This window comes from Eumetopias jubatus, unplaced genomic scaffold (assembly GCF_037043125.1).
Source record: "Eumetopias jubatus isolate StellerSeaLion01/CBP00866 unplaced genomic scaffold, mEumJub1_p1.0 scaffold_5, whole genome shotgun sequence".
NCBI lineage: Eukaryota > Metazoa > Chordata > Mammalia > Carnivora > Otariidae > Eumetopias > Eumetopias jubatus.
Genome location: NW_028274811.1, coordinates 112,680,293 through 112,699,741, shown reverse-complemented (window position 1 = coordinate 112,699,741; position 19,449 = coordinate 112,680,293). Strand labels below are relative to the sequence as shown.

General features: G+C 50.1%; 1 protein-coding gene and 1 long non-coding RNA gene across 5 annotated transcripts in view; one reads left to right on the top strand and one right to left on the bottom strand.

The window, feature by feature from the left end:
* PPARGC1B (PPARG coactivator 1 beta) overlaps positions 1-19,449 on the top strand; it is a 103,844-nt gene that overhangs the window by 13,121 nt on the left and 71,274 nt on the right. The gene's annotated exons all lie outside the window — the stretch shown is intronic.
* On the bottom strand, positions 4,832-10,800 carry LOC114211887 (uncharacterized). Of its 2 annotated transcripts, none has more exons than XR_003609857.2 (3): positions 10,499-10,800; positions 7,608-9,787; positions 4,832-5,812 (listed from the first exon to the last, which is right to left on the bottom strand). It is a non-coding gene; the product is annotated as an uncharacterized LOC114211887 (long non-coding RNA). The 2 variants fall into 2 exon arrangements; XR_003609856.2 differs by having other exon boundaries at positions 7,608-9,784.

The following is a 19,449-nucleotide window of genomic DNA, read 5'->3' as shown; positions in this document are numbered from 1 at the left end:
CGTGTTTATAAATTTGTACTCATTGGTGGCCTGTTGCCCCTGTGGGAATGGAAGGCTCCACAAGGCCTGGACATTGCCTGTCTGGTTCCCACTGTATCCCCAGCACCAGGGCCCAGCACATGATTGGCACTCACTGAGTATTTCTTGAGTGAATGAACGAATGAATGAATTTGTACTGGCCACCGTGGTAAGCTCACTTAAGTCTCCCAACAACCCCTGGAGATGAAGCCCCATTTTTCAGGTGAGGGACCTGAGGCTCAGAGGGTGAGTGGTGGGGCTGGGGGATATAGCTCCTTTACTGATCAGGCCCCCCATCTGGGGCCCGGCAGACGGGTGTGACCAGGGCCCCGTCCCCTAGGAGTCATGCCCCAGTGCCCCAGTGACCTCACACCACTTTCTCCCTAGGGTTGGGCAACAGCCCTTCTTTGTCCCGTGGGTACAGCCATGCGTACCTGCTTCCGCAGCGCCCTGGGACTCCAGCCTTCGCTAGCACTTGCTTTTTGTCCTAGTGGCCGAGGGACTGGCTGCCTGGCTTATACTTCATGGACCAGCCACCAGCAGGAATGTGGCGGTCTCCCACCTCTGGGGGTAGGGCTGGGGTCTGCAGCCTGGGCAGTGTAGCAGGTGGCCCTAGAGGACAATGGTGGTCTCTTGCCAGAGGCTCTTCTCCCTAGAGCCACAGTTGGCCTAGATTAGTGGATCAAGTCAAGGGGAGAGCAGAGTGGGCTGAAGGATGAAATGAAAAGCATGAGAGGGAGGAGGGAGACTTAGAATCCACCCCAGAACAAGGAGAAAGGCCTCCTTTGCTCAGATGACCTCACAGTAAATTTTCAGTGATCCAGTTGCGGGACAGTGAGAGAAAGAGCGGTATCAGCAGGTTCCAGGTGCTTAGCCTCAGCCTGGGGTTTGGATTTTGAGGGTCAGCAGAAGGCAGACTTGAACAGAGGTTAGTTAAGACTACAACTTGGACTCAGAGTCTGAGTCCAGGATCTTTAGCAGCTGAGCGACTTAGAGCATATTACTTAATCTGCCTGGGCCTCAGCTTGCTTACCTGCGAAATGGGATAAAACTAAGTATCTCAGTGGGTGTTTGGAATGAGAAGGTGATAATGTTTGAAGAGAGGGCTGTGCCTGGGTGGTGGTGTTATCAGTAGTAATGATGATCAGTGACTGCTTGGTTTGGTGACAGATTGGTAGAGGAAACGGGAAGAGCCCAGGAATTACAGACTGTAGGTTATCATTTGATGCCTCCCTTTTTCTACCTGTGCAGCAATCACTCCCTCTGTGTGGGAAGCTAGGATCACGGGTTTGCATGAGCTTGGCTCCTTGGCCTGGGAAGCACTGATCTGCAGATGGCCGTGGAGGGTGGCCAGTGCAGTGGGAGTGTCCAGACAGCCTGTGTAGCAGACGGAGTGCGGAGGGGTGAGCTGGAGCTGGCCGACACGGTGGGGAAGGGCATCCCAGGGAGAGACCAGCCTGTCATAAGGCCCAGCACGTCCTGTGGCTGGTGAATGATCAGCGAGTGACTCGGGGGAGACAGGAGCTCCCTCTGCACGAGCCAGAGGACTCCTGTGAGGGTGAGGAACATACGGGATGGTCCAGGAGTCTGGAACAGATACACGTAGGAGCCCTGAGACTTCCAGCCTGGGAAGCTAGCTGGAGGCTGCTCAGGGGCGTGGGGAGGGTGTGGGAAGGGCGTGGGGAGGGCGACCAGGGCCTCTTAGGCAGGAGGGATGAGTGGGATCACCCTGTGGACTGTGCAGGTGTGCAGGCCCTAGGCATGGAGCGGGGGCACGAGGCTGGGGCACAGCTTCTCACCTGCAGTCCTGACCAGAGGCCTTTGCCCAATAAAAGCAGCCGTCCCCGTTGTGGTGGGGCCAGGCCCCACATACCCACCAGGTACTTGCTGGACAGGGAGAAGGCTGGTAACTTTACAGAGTAAACCTTAAATAGATTTAATGATGATAATGATAGGTATTGCTATAGTAATAATTATTGTTACTCCTCTTACCACTGCTGTTACCCCTTTGAGCATATTACTGTGAAATTCTCAGTGCATTTCACATCTGTAATCCATGTCCCCTCAGGAGGGTTTTCGTTTCCATTTTACAGATTAAGAACCTGAGGCCAGGGATGTTGAAATGTCTTGCCCAATAAGGTCACCATTGCAGGAACTTGGCAGGAAGGGGACTTGCTAAGGGGACTTCCTTGGGAAGGGGACCCCTGGGGGAAGTGGACTCTGGGGGCCACAAGACCCACCTGGTCGGGATGGGATGGTTTTGGAAAGGGCCTCTCAGTGCTTCCTGTCTGTGCCTTGTCTTAGACTGAGTTCCCAGGATTATTTTGAATTCTCCTTGGAGCAGTGATCCCCAGTCTTCTTGGAGTTGCAACATCCTTCCGTGGTACAATTTTGCAATAGCTGCAACTCCCCCAGAAAAGTGTAATTTCCACTGATTCCTCTAAATTAGAGTTAGGGAAGATAGTTGTTTGGAGAGGTTTGTACAGGCACCTGGGTGGCTCAGTCGATTAAGGGTTTGACTCCTGATCTTAGCTCAGGTTTTGATCTCTGGGTTGTGAGTTCAAGTCCCACGTTGGGCTCCACGCTGGGCATGAAGCCTACTTTAAAAAAAAATTATATAGGGCGCCTGGGTGGCTCAGTTGTTAAGCGTCTGCCTTTGGCTCAGGTCATGATCCCAGCGTCCTGGGATCGAGCCCCGCATCGGGCTCCCTGCTCAGCGGGAAGCCTGCTTCTCCCTCTCCCACTCCCCCTGCTTGTGTTCCTGCTCTCGCTCTGTCTCTGTCAAATAAATAAATGAAAATCTTTAAAAAAATCATATATATATTTAAAAAATTTTTTTAATTAAAAAATTATATATATACACACATATATACATACATATATGGGGGGGCAGGGAGAAGTTTGTAGCTGTACTAGAGATCAGGTGCCCTGGTGACAGCATTGTACTTGGAAGAAGGTCTTGGGTTCCATCCCTGCCTGCTGCTCTTTGCTATGTGACTTGGGCAAGTTTGGCCCCCTCTCCGGGCTGTGAGTTTCCCCATCTCTCTCATCTCTGCCATGCTGTGACTCATTATTTTTCTACTGTGGGGGCTGTCTTACCAATTCTGCTTGGGGTGGAACTGCCAGGTACTGGAGAGAGAGGGAGAAGGTTCGTTCCTGGACACAGATGGAGCCAGGCAACTGTCACAGCTCAGGTGGGCAACATGATTCCCTACATCCAGTGAGCAGAGCCTGTTGCAGGTTCTTAACTTCCCAGCTTGTGTCCCCTTTCCTGGTGACAGGTGCTGACTTCTCTTTGAACTGCAAGTTGGAAGAAATTTATCATGGGATCATGTGCCTTAAATGAGTGGGTTTGGAAGGAGAAGGCAGAGGAGGAGGAACTCTAGGCAAGAGAATCCCTGATTTCCAACCTCCCTGGTGAATCACGGAACATTGGGCTAAGTCACTCATGGGGGTGGAAAGATTGGGCGAAAAATTAAGGAACTTAGGGCCAGGTTTTTTTTTTTTTTTAAAGGAGCAAATTATTCAAAATCCTTTACCCGATAGATTATATCTAAAGTTGATTTCTTCCTTTTTTCCACAGTACTGTTTTATCCATCTTGAATGATTTTGTAATCTATAAACCTGTCTTTTAGTTCTCTTGGTTTCAGTTAAGAAATATTTTAGCAGGGGAGGGAAGGTGCCGGTGAGTTCTGAGATACTGTGGGGGTCTGCAGACGTGGCCATGGGTGCTCTTTGAGGCTCAGATGCCATCCTTGGGTCCTGAGCCCTGGTGTCTCTCACCCAGAGCTCCTGCCGGCTCCACCATGAGGTCTGCAATTATTTAAGGAAAGCTCACATCAAGTGGAAAAAGAGCGACCACACTAACCGAATCATGTGGCCAATAGGCAATTCAACACCAGAGCCACCCAACCCCCTCAAACCCTCACCAGCTGCTGGATTTTGCAGCCGCATGGATTAGGTGACTGCGGGCCTGACGGGCAGGGCCATGTGCATACGCTCGTTGCCTGCGCGGGCAGCTTGGCCCGCTTCAGCCTGGGAGTCTGGATCTGCCTACATCCAGGGGCAGCTCTCTTCTGAGCCTCACAGAGCAAGTTAATTTAAAAGCCGTTTTTTTCGGGTTATAAAGGAAGCTAAAGATTATGAGATTGAAAACAATTTTTTTTTTAAAGATTTTATTTATTTATTTGAGAGAGTGAGAATGGAGAGAGAGCACGAGAGGGAAGAGGGTCAGAGGGAGAAGCAGACTCCCTGCCGAGCAGGGAGCCCGATGCAGGACTCGATCCCGGGACTCCAGGATCATGACCTGAGCCGAAGGCAGTCGCCTAACCAACTGAGCCACCCAGGCGCCCGAAAACAACGATTTTATATTACTATAACTCAGACTCTTATTTAGTTGCTCCATAATTTGCTGTTAACCCCAAAATGTTTTGAAGAGATAACTTCCTGCCTTAAATTCCTTTTTTTCATTTTACATTTTGGTTGTTGGGTCAACAGATGTTATATGTGTGTATATATATATATTTAAATGAACATTAACATTTTTTTACTAAGAATTTTTTTAAAAGTAATATTTAAAAAATTTCCAACATTTGGAACTAACTCGTCAGAGGAAAATGAGGTCACCCTCATTCTGTAATCTCTTAAGAAACAACCAGGGGTGCCTGGGTGGCTCAGTTGGTTAAGCGACTGCCTTCGGCTCAGGTCATGATCCTGGAGTCCTGGAATCGAGTCCCGCATCGGGCTCCCTGCTCAGCAGGGAGTCTGTTTCTCCCTCTGACCCTCCCGCCTCTCATGTGCTCTCTCTCTCTCATTCTCGCTCTCAAGTAAATAAATAAAATCTTTAAAAAAAAAGAAAAGAAAGAAACAACCAGTCTTAGCAGTTTGGTGTGTTCGAATGCCTTTCAATTGAATATGAGATTATCTGTTTTATTTTCATATAAATTGTATTTTCTTAATAAGCAGCAGGTATTAATTTATTGAAACTTGAGGGAATACAAATAGGTAAAAGAGAAAAAAAAAGTAATCCCAGCACCCAGAAATAACCAGTCAAAAGCAGTACCTTTTTTTTTTTCCCCCTTTAAAGTAACATTGTAGGGTTTCACCTCCAGCCAAGCTGCCCTCCTTGGGCACACTTTCCCTGCCTTTCAGCTGGCTGTGAGCTGATTTCTGCCTGTGACCTTGAGAGGGAGAGAACCTCAGCTCCAGGTCTGGTGTGACTGTCGCCCACCATGTGACCTCTTTCAGCCTTTCATAAATGGGAACAATCCCTGCATTGCTGTGAAAATGCACAGATCATGGATTTCAAAGCTAATTGCAAGTGGTAGAGTCATAAACAGTAGAAGGCTGCCACAGCGACTGCTATTATTTTAACTCCAGACGGTATCAGGTTTGGACAATATCTGATCACCTCCAAGTATTTCACATGACCAAGAGCTATTATACCCCAAGATCTGATCACTCCTGAGGTTTGGCTCTTGGTCCACACAATGTGTGCTGCGTTGGTCTATACATACATTTGTTAATATGAACGGAGCACGATTCACACCCTTGCTGGTAGGAAAGATACTCCAACCCAGCCTTCCTGATTTAGAATTTATTACTCAGCTGGGCTGTTTGAAGTGTTAACTGATCCCCCTGTGATTCAGGCTGCAGTTGGAGCCCATGCAAGGGAAAGAGATTGGGGGTGGAGGGAGGTCACTCGGAGCAGGCCCCTGGAAGACTGGAAGATCCAGCTACTTGACAAGTTCATTTCGTACTTGACAAGTTTCATTTTCATTTCAACATACAGCACCTGTTCAGTGGGAAAGAGACAATAGACATGCTTTTGTATTTCTTTTGAAAAGGTAATACGCGAGCTTCCTTGAAGAAATTGTCAAAGTTACAGATGGAAGTCATCTCTCCCATCTTTGTGTTCCTATCCCCTGAGGAACCCCACTACCGATTTCTACCATGTTCTTCCAGAGAGAAACCATGCCGACACCAGCATATATAGGGTCTCGCTTCCTACCTTCATTTTTTTGCACCCATGATAGCAAGCTAAGAACATCGCGGGGCAGCTTGCTTTCTTCCATTTAATAATGGATCCTGACGATCATTTCATATTAGTGTATTAAAAAAGATCTACTTCCTTTTTTGGCTTGATTGTAGTTGGTTTAACCAGTTCTCTGTTGAGCATTTAAAGTATTTCTAATTTAGTGCTGTGCTAGTCTGCGGGGAGCATCTTTGTGCGAGCGTCATTTTGCACGTGTGTGATGGATGTGTGGGAAAACTACCTCCCAAGGGCAGTCGCTCGGTTAAAGGGTGAATGCATTTAAAATTTTGACGGCCATTGCCACATTCCCTTTCGTGAAATTTTATCAGTTTTACATTCCCACAGAGATGAATAAGAAATGCTTGTTTCCTCACACCTCCACCAGCATGCATGGCCTTAAACTTTTTTGATCTTTGCTAACCTGGTGTTTCTTTGGAGTTTTAATTGCCAACTTTCTCTCTTGGTTAAGAGTCGCTTGTGTTTCCTCTCCAAAGAACTGCCTATTGTGTTGTTAATTTTTTTCTTCTTGATTTATGTGGGTATGCTTGTTTTCCCTCACTTTGCCTCACAATACCCTGGGGTCTTCTTGGGCTCCAACCTCCCTTCGGCAGCCTGGTTGGAGGAGAAAGCCCACTGGAGTAGAGTTGGGATCCAGACTCTGGTCCTGCTACTTTCCCGCTGTGTGACCTTGACTGAGTCGCTTAAACTCTCTGAGTCGCTGTTTCTTAGTCTGTAAGGGAGGATGTTAGCTGTACAACAGGGTTGTTGGATGGATGAGACAATCAATGTAAAAGTGTTTCATAAACCATGGAAAGCCATAAAAACACAATCCTGTGTTAATATTCACTTAGTTTCAAGTGAGTGATAAAAGAGTTTAGATTCCTAAAACTTTAGAGGCGAGTCGTCTGGTTAAACAGGTGGGGAAGGGAGGGCCGGGGAGAATGGACCGGCCAGAGTCAGAAGGCAGAGGTGGGCCTGACTGGGAGTGGGGTCCCGGGTTGTCTTGCAGTACGAGGAGCCACGGGCAATGTGTGGTTTATTCAAGAGCATTCTGATTTTTATAATAAATTATCCTGACTTCCGTGGGAATGCATGCAGTGTGGCTGAACCTTAAGAGGCTATACTTGAGAACTGAAAAATACCTAGATCGGACCCAGGTTCTGCCAGCTCTTCGCTGCAGCCCCTACACCAGGTGACTTCACCTTTTTGGGGCCGCCGTTAACCTTCTCTGCAGAGGGATTACTGAGACTGCGGTGGTAGAGCCCTGCCCATCTGGCGCATGATGGGACTTGGTAAATGGTGTCATTATCGTTGTTTGGCTTTGCAGGAGGCGAGGTGGCCAGGGAATCGGGGCCAGGCTCTGACGCCGGACACCCGTGGTTCAAGGCCTTGCTCTGCCCTGCCTTGCTGGTGGGGCCTCTTACTTCACTTCTCTGAGGTAATCATCGGAGTCCTTAGCTGCAAAGCTTTGATTTGAAGAATTTGTGGACATTTGAATACAAAGTGCTTATCACGTAGGAGGCATTTATAAATCAGTTACGAAAAAAGGACTTACTGAAGTGCCTGGATGTGGCGGGCACTGGCCCAGATGTTGGGGTCGGAGCAGGAAAGAAGCAGGGTCACTGGCCTCCGGGAGCTTGTGTCCCAGATTCTTGCTTATGCTGATTGTTGTTCTCGGTCGTAGTAACAACAGCACAGTCTGGTCAGTGTCCATAGACTCTGCCTGGCCTCTGTCTAGGAGCTCTAGGACACATGCTGTGAGGGGATCCGGGGATTTTCCCTGCTCCTGTAGACTCTGCGGATGACTTACTTCCTGTGAGATGCTCTTTTTCCATAACTTTAGGGAACTTGACTCAGCCTGCCACCCTCATCCCCTCACAAGGGCTGGGGGCTGAAGCCCTGTGGTCCAGTGGCTTGTTTGACGTCCCACCAACCCTGGCTTCCTGACCCCTCAGCCTGGGTCTCTGCTTCATTCATCGTTGGGCCATGGGAATCTTCCCTCTCATCCAGCCCCTATTTAAGTACATTTCCTGCGTGCCGGCCACCGGGCTTGGGTCTGGGGACACGGCAGCGAGCTCAGTCCTGCCCACCGGGAGCTGGCATAGGGCGGCAAGAAACAAACGAGGTGATTTCAGCTCGTTATGAGCCCCGAGAAGAGAAGCAGTAAGGCAAGGACATCCAGTGGGGGTGTGTGAGCTACGGTGGAAAGGGTGGTCTCGAAGCCCCTCTGCAGTGACATTCATGCTGAGGCTGAGAAATCAGAAAGAAAGCAGGTTTCTGGGAAAAAAGATGTTCTAGGCAGTGGGGTCAGCAAGGGCTTGTCAGTCCCAGAATGCACCCACTGCCGGTGCAAACAGTCTCCAAGGGGAGGTCGTATAAAGAGAACTGGCGTGTTTGAGCATCTTTTCAGAGCAGGCGGTGAGGCTGATTTATACCAGAGGGGATGGCCACGTCCGGCTGGGTGCAGTGAGTGAGCAAATGCATTTTAGACTGTGGTCGAGCCTCAGTATTTGTTTGGAACCAGTAGAATCCGCAAGGCCTTTGGAAGTGGCAGAATCGAGGCAATCCTGGATTCAGAGCAGCCCTGGCAGGCCCTCCTAACAGGCAAGGACTTCCTCACCGGCTCCCCACCTAATGGTGTCAGCGCCCACAGCCACCTTCGGCAAAGTCAATTTCCACTCTTGGATCTGCGATTTAACGCCCGGCTGCGCAGAGAGCTGAGGTCGGGGAGCTAATTGGGTTGCTTCCTAAGAGGGAGGTTCTTAGAATTGGAATATCTGGGGCCAGGGTAGGGTCACGGTGCAGAGAAACCAGGAGGGCTAGACCGGGGGCGGGGCTGGCCGGAGCCACTGGTAACAGAGCCAAAGTGACAGGGAATAAATACCATGGAGGCTCTGGACTCCCCAGGGACGCCGCTGCTCTGGGAGGGCGTCCTGGTTCCCTGGGAGTTTATGTTCTAGACAAAGGCCAGGTGGGCAGCTTGGGGTATTTTCTGTCCTGGATTAATCTCTCCTAGCAACAGCCTGGGTGGTGGGGACCTCTTTTCCTTCTCGCCCCCTTAGACCATGACCCTCATCCCCCATCCTACACGTGTACCCTCTGTGGTCATCACCAGCTACTGTTGGGGACAGAGCTGCTGCATAATGGCCACGTGAGGGTACAGCCCATGGTAAGGCTGAAGGTCACTCAGCCAACTCCTGGCTATATCTCTGTGGGTGGACTCTGTCTGGCCAGGTAATCCTGCCCTTGTTCTAGGTCAAAATTCACTCATTCATCCATTCACTCATCCACCTAATCAGTCATGCATTTGTTCCTTTGTTTATTTATTCATTATGGAGCCATAGTCCACGTCAGGCTCTGCGTTGGGTGCTAGGGGCACAGTCTCAACAGGACAGACTCCCCACTGTCTTAGAGCTTAGAGTCCACGGGGATGAGAAGGAAGCCGACCCGTGCATTGCACACATCCTCATCATCATTATGATGACACTTGTCACTGAAGCTGCATGTCAGTTACTCTTGTGAAATATACCTCCAAAGACAAGCAGTGAGACCTCGCCGGGGGATCTGAATCCATGTGGGATCTTCCTGTGTTCCTATGCCCGGGGCAGATGCTGCCTTTTGGGAGCTCGTTGCCGTGAGGTTCCAAGATGACCACAGGCCGGTTCTGCCCATGGAGTTGGGCCTTCCTTCCAGGTTCAACGGTGTCTTGTGTTTCTACTATGAGTTTATATCCTGCTTTAAAAAAAAAATTCACCGACTATTTAAGAATTATACATTTTTTTGCATTTGACTTCTAGTTTTTACCCAAAGCAGGTATAATTAATTTAAAGAATTGGCCATTAATTTTATACATTCACAGTTCCTTTGGGTTCACATAAGGGTAACTTTTCCTGCTTTGTTTTTAATTTTATTTATTTATTTTTAAGGTATTTTATTTGTTTATTTGTCAGAGAAAGAGACTCACACAAGCAGGGGGAACAGCAGACAGAGGGAGAAGCAGGCTCCCTGCTGAGCAAGGAGCCCCATGCAGGACTCGATCTCAGGACCCCAGGATCATGACCTGAGCCAAAGGCAGACGCTTAACTGACTGAGCCACCCAGGAGTCCCTCCTGCTTTGTTTTTTAAATATAAAATAAAAATTTATGTAAACCTTTTTATTACAAAGGAATAAAATCTTTATTGAAGAAAATTACAGAAATAGACACACCCTCCAAAAGGAAATAGAAACCCTGCCTAATTTCACTGTCTAGAAGTGACCACCATGAACATTTCTTTTTTCTTTCTTCCCCTATACATTTTTCCTTTAAAAAAAAAAATCAGGTCCTACTGTCTTTGTGACTTTTCCACTTAGCATTATATTGGATAATGTATTTTCATTAAGGTCTTATTAATCTTTATGAAGGTTTATAGAAGGTGTTTTCCATGGCCTTAAATTTTTTAACTCACCGTTTTGATGACAGCAGGGTAACGTTCCCCATGGATGTAGCTCGAGATTCTGTTTTGCGGCTTGTCCTCTCTTAGAGAGCCAGTTAGGTTTTATTCACAACTTCAGGCAGGTGATTGAGTTCTGTTTGTCTCTTTTGTTTCTTTGTCAAAGGGAAAAACAGCTGCCTCTCCCTGTTGGTGGCCGTGTCCTGGTGCCCGGTGTATGCCTGAGCACAGCTGTTACGGGGAGCGGGCAAGGAGGGAGGAGGGCTTGGTGGCCAGGAGCTGGACATGGAGAGTGAAGTCACCTGCCCTGACGGCTGCTGAGCAGAGTTGAACTTGAGCAGCATAGAAAGGGAAGTTCAGTGTAAGGATGGAGCTCCCGCTCCTCCCCTTGCCCTCACAAACTAGAGGAAGTGCATTTGGTTAAGAATAACCCACATCCGCCACCAGGCATGCTTCCAGCAGCAGTGTGGGGAGATGCTAGGCTGCTCCTTGGGAACTGGTGAAGGGCCTGGCCTTGCAGGAGCCCCCCAAAGCCAGGGCCACCCACACCAGCCCCGCATGTTGAGGCTCCAAGAGACTGAGCTGTCTGAGTCAGGCAGTAGGTTAGTAGCAGAGCTGGGATTTGAACCCAGGAGTTTCCTACCATATCTTCCATTTTAGGCTCCTCCATCCGCTGGGACGGCGCATCTATTACGTGCAAGGAGCTGTGGGGGGACAAAGAACTGGCACACACACCACGCTAGAGAGGCTGCCACGGTCAGGGACCCAGTAGGGGTATCCACTGGTTCACTGCTTCAGCATAAGCCGTGCCAGGCCCTGTGCTCAGCTCCCTGGACATAGCTGTGAGCAAGCGGACCGCATTGACCAGCAAGCTGCAGACTGTTGGCCGGTCGAGGCTGATGAGCCCAGTGAGGGAAAGAGCACAGTGTAGTTGGCAGAAGGCTCTGGGCTGCAATCCCTGGGAAGACTTGCTGGAGGTGGAACTTAAGCTTGGGGTACCCTAACAGTGGAGCCCTAGCAGCCAGAGGAGGGCCTTGGCATTGAATGCCAGCCAGTGGTAGCTGGGTTGGAAGATGCTGCCAATGGACTTTGCTGTGTGACCTTAGGCAAGTTGCCTGGCCTTTCTGAGCCTTCTACCCTGGTTTCAAAAGGGTGCAAGAATGAAATGATAATAAATGGACCCAATGTATCTGCAGCAGCCGTGGTCATCTCCAGCTTCGTGGCCATTGTCTGTCATGGCCGTGGCAGCAAGGGTACAGAATGGACCTACCACACAAGTAAGAGAGGGACTGAGGCCTGCTCCGCCTGGTTGCCCCTTGCCATGAGGAGCAGTGGAGTCATTTCGGGAATTTGCCCTGAGGTACAAGAGGATTCCATTTGACCTGGTCTCACAGTGCACACCGAACATTCCAGGAGATCCTGAAAGCCCATCCTTGAAGTAAAGGTGAAAGAAGAGGCTCATGCCCTGAACTGGGGGGCGGGTAGGGAGAAGCTTCTGGAGCTGGGCATTCTTCCCACTGCTCTGGTTATTAAAGCAGCTCAGGGCATCTGGGTGAATTTGTTAGGGACCGATGCTGGCGGGGCGTCCAGCCCACCCTCACGCTCCACAGCACTGCTCTGGTCTGTGGGCCTGGGAGGGACTGCTCGGGGTCCAATCCTGCTTCTGTGGCTCACGAACTCGACAGGCTGTGGGTCCCCACTGGCCTCTCTGCTCACGTTATCCTGGGGACAGCGGCGGACACATGCCAGTGGTACCATCCTTGTCAGGGCACGGCGAAGCTCAGAGATAACATACGCTTAAAGAACAGAGCTCAGTGTCTGCCCCCACGAGCACTCGGGTTTGCTCACACAACGAGGATTTCTGCCTCTACCCTGCTGCTCCCTCCCTAGCTCAGTCTGCCCCACATCCTGACTCTGGCCAGACCCTTGTCCTCCCTGGGTTCCCATGAGGACTTCTGTGAGCGGGGGGCGCCAGGGTAAAAGGCAGGGGCAGTGACAACCCTGGGCAGTGGGGTGACTTATGCCTGGAGGCCCCGGTGGTGGCCCCTGCACGCATCCCTTTGGACCCTGGCCCGACTCACCAACAGAGGCGGCTTCCCTGCCTTCTCAGGCCCCAGGCTTCGCTTTTGTCCTGAGGAAGAATCCAAGGCTCTCAGGAATGGAAGAGATTTGATTTGATTGGACTGACTGATTTTAAAGACTTTTATTTGACAGAGAGAGAGAAAGCCAATGCGTGAGCAGGGGAGGGTGGGGAGGAACAGAGGGAGAGGGAGAAGCAGACTCCCCGCTGATCAGGGAGCCAGACATGGTGACAGGGGGCTCTATCCCAGGACCCTGAGATGACCTGAGCCGAAGGCAGACGCTTAACCAGCTGAGACACCCGGGCGCCCCAATGGGTGAGATTTTAGAGGGCATCTTACCCAGCATCCTCCCAGGCAGGGCTTGGATCTTCTGCCTGCTGCTTGCACATGTGGAAGGACGGGTGCTTACTGTCTTCGGGGGCCCCTTTTTTGTTTGGGGGACAGTGTTGGTGATGTGTGGGTGGGCCCTGGAGCCGAATCTATTTCTTTTGTCCTCTGTCTCTCCCCGTGGACTCTCCCCCAAGCCCCTGGGGTTGCTCTGAGAGGTGGACTGCCTTCTGGCCCTCCCTCTCCCTGGCCCTGCAGCCTCCCCGCCCCGGCCCTTGGCCCTCGTCCTGCAGTTCCCTTGGGTTCTTGGGGGGAGCACAGTGGAGTTGAGAGCTCCGTGTGGCCCCAGGTCCTGGGGTGACTCTTGAACTTTGCCTTTTTTCTTCTATTAAAGATAACTCACTTTGGCTCTTACGTTGACTGGAAGGCCTCGAACACTTGGTGTGATTGATTCTCTTTTCTTGTGGCAGGGGATGTTGGTCATGAAGGGTGGAGTTCAGGGAGAGGGGAGGGTGCTTTAAGTCTCTTCTTGAGTCCCATTGTGCTCTGGGTCCTGAGTATGAGGATTCTGAGTGTGTGAGTGAGAACCAGAAGGCTTTCAGAGACTACGCCTGGGGCTTTTTTGGCCGGGGCCCCCCTTCGTCCTTTATATGAGAAAGTCAAAACACAGAAAGGTTGGCATGTGATTTCATGGACCCTGAATGCCACATACAGGCCTGGACTAAGAGCTTCTATTTGAGTCCTTCCACCTTCATTGGTGCAGACAGGGAAACTGAAGTCCAGAGAAGCACCCCCACACTTCCACTTATTGGTCGGCTGGCAGAGGGGACCAGGGTGGGAGGAAGCACTAGGGGCCAGGGGCGTGGGGATCGGGAGCGGAGTGGCAGTGGGGGGCTCAGCTGGACGCAGGGCCGGCGGGACGTGCACACGCAGGAGCAGGGTTTGTGGGGAGACGAGCGAGGAGGGAGGACCCCGAGAGATAAAGGCCCTATAGAGGAGGCTGGGTCAAACATGGAAGCTGGAGAGGGGTGGTGGGAATGCGCTAGAGATGTGGAACCTGTGAATTCGTGGTGGAATTAAGACGGGCTCCTGTTCAAGGGTGATGTGATCCTTGGCCAGTAAAGGTGGGCCGGGCCCAGGGAGACCAGGCGTTGGGTTGCAAAGACCTCACATGCTACTGGTCAGAATTTTCCAGGGGAGGAACCGAGGCCAGCAAGGGCAGGAGGCCGGGACATGCATGTGAACGAGTGAACTCAGAGTCTGAAAGTGTGGCATGGGTGGTCAGCTTGGTGATTTGGGTGGCAAGTGAATCGAGTTATTTTAATAGGTACTTAAGTGCACATTTGAGAAAATATAGCCAGTGCATATAACATATTGCTAAGGATAAACCTAAGGAGGAAACAAATGAGTGGATTTAAAGACAAACAAGGTAAGAAATAGTAGAGAGGTACAAAGATAAGGTGAGACTCAGGCAGCTGGTGTGGGAACCTAGCTCTCTAGGCTGCACTGCACTAATGACCGACAGATTTGACTCAGGCTGACCTCTGAGCCCTGAGGGTGGGCTCCTCTTAGGGCAGAGGGTACAGTCTACGCACTCAGGCCCCTCCTTCCTTTCTGGGTGGGCTGCTTCCCAAGGATGGTGCAGAGAAGGAGGGACTGGGCAGATTGGAGCTACTTAGGGGCTTTCCTCCGGGACCTGAGCTTAGGCCACTTCCAGTCCGATGGTGCACAATGGGCTCAGACCAAAGATGTGGGGGCTGGGGTCTAGGCTAGGATGCCCTTAGCTCTGTGACTGAGAAGATGGGAAGGACAGTGCCGTACCCCCTGCTGATCTGTGCCATATGGTGGCTGGAAGAGCTGCCTAGAGCCTGTCCAGTGATGGGCTCAGGTCAGCCTCCGCTGTCTGGCATGGAGGGCACATGCTGTGCACATGGTAGCCCAGGCACGTGAGGCTGCCACTGGACCGATAGCTTGAGAAAGTGGAGCTGCTCTGCCCTGGGAGGTCCGGTTGGTTCAGGGCGTTAATTAATGAATGAATTAATTTTTAAAAAGAGTGTGCCTGCACACACAGAAGGAAAGGGAGAAGCAGACTCCCCCTTCCCCCTACCCCTAGCAGGAAGCCTCATGCCTGGCTGGATCTCAGAACCCTGAGATCTTGACCTGAGTCTGAGCCAAAGGTAGAAGCTTAACCAACTAAGCCACCCAGGAGCCCCCAGGTTTTTTTTTTTTTTAATTAAAAAATATATTTATTATAATTATATTTTGTTTTTGGCTTGAAAGGGGTTGGCTGAAAGAAGATCAGCTAGAAAACCTAAATTCATAGGGTTACAGGGTAACCAAGAAGGATGGGCTAAGGTATCTTTCCCAGGTTAACTACAGAATACCAGACCTGGCAGAAACTTAACGATCCACTAGTCTGTATACTGAAAGGTACCACTTATTAAGCTCTTCCTTAATAGGCCAGAAACAGTTTGAGTCCAGTTTCCTTCAGACTTGGCTCTAACACCGCCGAGAGAGGCCTTGCCGGGCTGTCCCTATGCACCCCTGACTCAGCCACATCACCCTGCTGGTCTCCTTCACTGCTTCAGGATGATGTCTGACTCACTTAACGCACTCACTGCTTATTATGTCTCCCCCCACCGGAAGGGTGGCTTCAGGGGGTGCTGGGGGAGGGGGCATGAGAAAGTGCGGGGTGGGGGGGGGGCGGTGTTGCTGAATGGTGGACTCAAGTTACTGATAGCCAGAATGCAGGCGAGGGAGTTTCCCTCCAGGATCTGATAGAAGGTAACCAAGTCAAATCTTGATTCAAGAGGTAGGGAGGTATTAAGGGCATTCCCTGAGATAATCCAGAAATTTCTTTTTAAGGCAAAGGAATCTCTGCACAGAAAGGAGGGAAGAGCTTGCTTTTTCCACCTTTATTGATTAAATTAAGAGAAGACCTCCTTTGGACTAGGGAAGGACAGATACGGGAAGCCTCACATCAGCCTGGTCTGTGTTGCTTCCCTTCTGGAAGGCACTGAGGCAGCCCACTGGGATCTTGTTTGATAAGTGGTAAACCACGAAGGCCAGAGGAGCTGCTTGCCTGCCTGGGGCACTTGGGATTGGAGCCACCCAGAGCGGAGGGCAAACCCTCAGGGAAGGAGGGAAGAGGTGCTCTTTCTTACCTGAATTCCTTTCTTTAAGAGATACAGGTTGTGTGGCCTTGGGCATGTCACTGAACCCCTCTGAGCCTTTCATTCTTTATTTCCAAAAGATTTCCAAAAGTGCCAGTAATAATGCCAGCTTCTAAGGATTGTTTTTAGGATTAAATGAGATTAAGCACCTGGCAGTATCTACCAAGAAATTGCTGGATATATTTAAGGTTGTTATTTTAATTAAGATTTTTTTTTTAATGAATGCTTGAAGAAATTTCATGATTACTAATCTGCGTTACATGGGCAGAACCTTACCTCTGAATCATTGTCTTAGACAGAGTTTGGGCCTTAGAGTAGACCTTGCCATTGAGAGATCTGCCACCTTGTGGCCATTTACCCAAATTGCAGGTTCAGTTTTTTTTTAATTTAAAAAAGTATTTATTATTATTGTTATTATTATATTTTGTTTTTGTCTTGAAAGGGGTTGGCTGAAAGAAGGAGATCAGCTGGAAAATCTAAATTCATTAAGGTTACAGGGTAACCAAGAAGGATGGGCTAAGGTATCTTTCCCAGGTTAACTACAGAATACCAGACCTGGCAGAAACTTAAAGATCCACTAATCCGTATACTGAAAGGTACCACTTATTAAGCGCTTCCTTAATAGGCCAGGCAACTTGATTAGCACTTTGCATACATCCTTTGTAGTCTGTTCTACATGGCGAGATCAACATTTTTAGTACCGTTTTTCAAAAGGGGAAACTGAGGCTCAGAAGTAACCGAGTAACTTGCTTGACAGCACATCGCCCATGTATAGCAGAGCTGGTATTTGAACAAGGCAGTCTGATTCCAAAGCCTGTGTGTGATCTTAACCTTCTTACTGTCTGTCAACCAAGGCTAGGCCAAGTATCTGTCGTGTTCCTGGACCCTACAGAAGTCAGTGGGTTGTGTTCTTGGTTTCTGCCTGCAGCTGACCTCAAGAAACAGTATGTCACCCCAGCACCTGGGTTTATATCCTATAGTCCTGCCCATGTGCTTTACAGAATACCCATCATGATTTCACTGGAGCCCACTGAAGGCAGATGTGAGATGATAGAATGATCTGTTCGGCTTCCCCTTGCCCCCTCATCAGGTGGCTGGCCTCTTTGAGAAGGTGGATGTTCTGAGCGGCTCTGAGAGAGAAGCCCGTTTTCCGCTTGCACTTCGAGAACCTGAGTGTGGAACCCGCCCACAATCAGCGGGGAGGTGGCAGGAGTGTGAGGAGGAAACAAAACCAGTGTGTTTCTTTCCAAGTCCGTTTGGCTGGTGGTGCGGGCCTGGCAGAGCTGATGTGATGAGGACCGGTCCCCACATTGGGTGGGTGGAGAGCTGTCCTGGCAACTCCCTGGCCCCCCGCAAGGATATCCTCCTGGGCCAGGGGAGGAAGTCAGCCCCACGCTAGGCAACAACAGGCTTCTTTCTGTAAAGTTGGACGCCTCTGCCTGTTTCCCACGCTGGCTTGGCTGGCAGGGAAGGGTGTGGGCTGGGGTGTAAAGTTCATGGCAGTGGGCTGGGACCTGAGAGGGTGTTTGTGCAGAGAGGTTCAAAAGCCCAAGGATGCAATCCTGTACCTCCAGCTTTTTCCTCTGCTTCGGGAGATGTGTCTGGGTGAGGCCGGCTGGGAAGATTCCCTGATAATAAAATAATTGTTTAGAAATGATGGTTTATTCAGGGCTCCCAAGGGAAGAGTCTTCTTCCTGCTATTCTCTCTGCGTCCATGGGACACCAGAAAGCCTTGTGGTTGTGTGAAGAGATGGTGTGGGGTCTTAGACTTTATCGAAGAGGGGGAGAGTCAGATTTTACAACTTCAGGGGAATCTAGAGCCTTGTTGTCAAGGTAAAACATCTAGAGATCTAGAACCCTCTTAAGTCATGAGTTTATGGATAGCCTTTGGTCTGACATTCCTCCCAAAGTGAGAACGCCTCTCTTGGCATCCCTGGAAGGTGCTGTACCCACTCATCTGTGCACCTCCGGGGACAGAACATTCATTCCCATGGGGGGGATCCCGTTCCTTTTGGACATCTGACAGCTTAGCAGAGCTGAACTCTGCTCTCTGGAACTTTTCTAGCATTTGTTCACATTCTCCTACATAACAGCTCACACTTCCCCCTGGGTGGCTAAAAGAAACTACAGAACAGGTGGGTTCTCACGGGGACCAGAAGCCCATCGAGGGTGGAGGAATTCACCTTGCGTCTCCTCAGGTCCTTGCCCACAGCTGAGGGACCCGCAGCCCCTTCCTTCTCCCGGGCTTCAGTTTCTGTACTTGCACATCGATGGGGGCCCGTGTTAGCGTTCTATGGCCGCTCTAACAATTTCACACCAACTTAATGGCTTAACGCAATACACGTGTACTGTCTTCGAGTTCTTGGGGTCAGAAGCCAGAAGGGGTCTCACTGGCCTAACGTCGAGCTTTTGGCAGGGCTGTGTTCCTTCCCGGAGGCGTGAGGACAGAATGTATTTCCTTGCCTTTTCTGGCTTCTAAAGGCTATCCGAGTTCCTTGGCTTGTGGTCACATTATTCTTCTTGCATCATCATACCTTCTGTGGCTCTGACCCTCCCCCCTCCCTCTTATAAAGACCCTGTGATTACGTCAGACCAGATAATCCAGGATAATCTCCCATCTTAAGATCCTTAGCTTAATTCTATCTGCAAAGCCCCTTTTGCCATGTGAGGTAACCACATTCACAGTTCCCAGGGGATGAGGATGTGGGAGATGTTGCTTGCTGTAGGGATGCACTCCATCCTCTGCAGAGCCCCCTCCGCTCTGCGCCTGCTCAACACTCCCCCTCAGCCTCCTTCCTCCCTCAGGGTTGTGGGAACTCCCCCCCCTTCCTTTTGCAGAGTCTGGCTTCCTAATGGGGAGAAATGCTGAGGTCCTGCAGGTGCCTTCTCCACCTGTCAGATTCTACTCAATTTCTTATGACTCAAGTGAAAAAAAAAAAAAAAAAAGACCACCTTCTTACCCTTCCAGGAGGCCGATTTCTGTTGTCTGGTAGTCCCTCGAGGTGCAAAGAAATACGTTATCTCTGCTCTCAAAAAAAGCTGTTCATCCAGTTAGGAAGAGACGAAGGCCCCCGTGCAAAGTCAAGGCTGTGATTTGCTGGGTGACCTCGGCTAGTAACTTACTATCTCTAAGTCTCAGTTTCTCCGTCTGTTAACTGGGAATAGTAGCGCCTTCCTTTTCCCCCAAGGATTGCGTTAAGATAAACGTCAGAAACTGCTATGGAAATATAAGGGTTTATTGGAACGGCATGGGATCCTGGAGTAATATCAAGCAGTCATGAGGACTTAGTATTAAATGTGACACAAGATTATTATAGGGGAAGATTGGCTATGGTTGAGGTTGATGGGGGCCATGCTGGAAGAGATGAGGACCTTGGGCTTTGAA